A 2427-nucleotide genomic window follows, 5' to 3' on the forward strand; every position below is an offset into this window, starting at 1 on the left:
TAGCATTTGTAGACCTAGAGAAAGCTTTTGAAAATATTGATTGGAATACTCTCTTTCAAATTCTAAAGGTGGCAGGGGTAAAATACAGGGAGCGAAAGGCTATGTACAATTTGTACAGAAAGCAGATGGCAGTTATAAGAGTCGAGGGACATGAAAGGGAAGCAGTGGTTGGGAAGGGAGTGAGACAGGGTTGTAGCCTCTCTCCGTTGCTGTTCAATCTATTCAATCTATTTGTTAACATCCAGTATTGATTTGTCAGGAAGTCGTTTCTGAAAGTATTTGTATGGAGTGTAGCCATGTATGGAAGTGAAACATGGAGGATAAATAGTTTAGTCAAGAAGAGAATAGAAGCTTTTGAATTGTGGTGCTACAGAAGAATGCTGAAGATTAGATGGGTAGATCACATAATTAATGAGGAGGTATTGAATAGAATTGGGGAGAAGAGGAGTTTGTGGCACAACTTGACTAGAAGAACGGATTGGTTTGTAGGACACGTTCTGAGGCATGAAGGGATCTCCATTTTAGTTCTGGAGGGCAGCGTGGAGGTTAAAAATCGTAGAGGGAGACCAAGAGATGAATACACTAAGCAAATTCAGAAAGTTGTAGGCTGCAGTAGGTACTGGGAGATGAAGAGGCTTGCACAGGATAGAGTAGCATGGAGAGCTGCATCAAACCAGTCTCAGGACTGAAGACCACAACAACGACAACATATTCCAGTCTTTTCTTTCTCTACAGTTTTTGCCTTCCAAAGCTCCCTCTAGTGCCAATGAAGTCATTCTACAGATGTCTTAGCAGATATCCTATCATTCTCTCCCTTCTCCTTGTCAGTGTTCTCCACATATTCCTTTCCTCTCCACTACTGCACAGAGCCTCCTCATTCGTCGCCTCCACCTAATTTTCAACATTCATGTATAGCATCACATCTCGAACAGTTCGATTTTCTTCTCTTCCGGTTTTTCCACAGTCCATGTTTGACTACCATACAATGCAGTGCTCCAAACGTACATTATCAGAAATTTCTTCCTCAACTTAAGACCTATGTTTGATACTAGTAGACTTCTCTGGCCATAAATGCCCGTTTTGCCAGTGCTAGGCTGCTGTTGATGTCCTCCTCACTTCGTCCATCATTGGCTATTTTGTTGCCTTAGTAGGAGAATGCCTTAACTTCATCTAATTCATGACCGTCAATACTGATGTTAAGTTTCTAGCTGTTCTCTTTTCTGCTACTTCTCAGTACTTTCGCCTTTCTTCAGTTTACTCTCAATCCATATTCTGTACACATTAGACTGTTCATTCCATTCGGCAGATCATATAAGTCTACTTGACTTTCACAGATTAAAGCATGTCTATCAGCGAATCATATAATTGATATCCTCTCACTTTGAGTTTTAATTTCACTTCTTTCCTTTAGTTCCATCATTGCTTCTTCGATGTACAGATTAAACGATAGGGTTAAAACTGTATCCCTGTCTTCCCTTTTTAATCCGAGCACTTCGTTCTTAGTCTTCCAGTCTTACTATTCCCTCTTAGCTCTTGTACATATCGCACATAACCGATATCTTCCTATAGCTTTCCCCTTACTTTTCTCAGAATTTCTAAAATCTTCCACCATTTTACGTTCTTGAACACCATTTACATGTCTACAAATTCTATGAATGTGTTCTTATTTCTCCTTAGTCTTGCTTCTGTTATCAAGTGCAACGCCAGAATTGCCTCTCTGGTGCCTTTACCTTTCCTAAAGCCAAACTGATCATCATCCATCACGTCTTCAATTTTCATTTCCATTCTTCTGTGCATTATTCTTGTCAGCAACATGGATGCATTAGCTGTTAGGCTGGTTGTGCGATAATTCTCGCACTTGTGAGCTCTTCCAGTGTTCGCTATTATGTGGACGATATTTTTCCGAAAATCAGATGGTATGTCGCCAGACTCATACATTATATTTGAAGATGTCCGAAAGTACAGATACCATTGGTGACCGTGCAGTTCGTTAAAATGAAATAATTAAATAAATACAATGAAATGAATTCACTTAACTGCATACAGGTGTTGATATACGTCAACGGGGACAGTTTAAGATGTGTGCTCCGACCGGGACTCGAACCCGGGATCTCCTGCTTACATGGCAGACGCTCTATCCACCTGAGCCACCGAGAACCCAGAGGATAGTGCGACTCCAGGAACTTATCTCTGGCACGCCTCCCGTGAGACCCACATTCCAACTCATTGTCCCGCACTATATTCGTTGTGCCCTGCCCATTACCGTCATTTCTCGCGGCTTTACCGATTCCCGTAAGAGTTCGGGAAATGTGTGTGCATCCGCACAGAAAATGGGCAAATGGCCAGTGAGATATATATATATATATATATATATATATATATATATATATATATATATATATATATATATATATATATATGGTATCT

At 40.5% G+C, this 2427-nt stretch overlaps 1 non-coding gene across 1 annotated transcript; it reads right to left on the reverse strand.

The window, feature by feature from the left end:
• Window positions 1–2083: 2083 nt before the first annotated feature.
• Trnat-ugu (transfer RNA threonine (anticodon UGU)) lies at window positions 2084–2158 on the reverse strand. Its single transcript has one exon. It is a non-coding gene; the product is annotated as a tRNA-Thr (tRNA).
• Between the last annotated feature and the right edge of the window lie 269 nt (window positions 2159–2427).

The sequence above is a fragment of the Schistocerca serialis genome, chromosome 2 (assembly GCF_023864345.2).
Source record: "Schistocerca serialis cubense isolate TAMUIC-IGC-003099 chromosome 2, iqSchSeri2.2, whole genome shotgun sequence".
NCBI lineage: Eukaryota > Metazoa > Arthropoda > Insecta > Orthoptera > Acrididae > Schistocerca > Schistocerca serialis.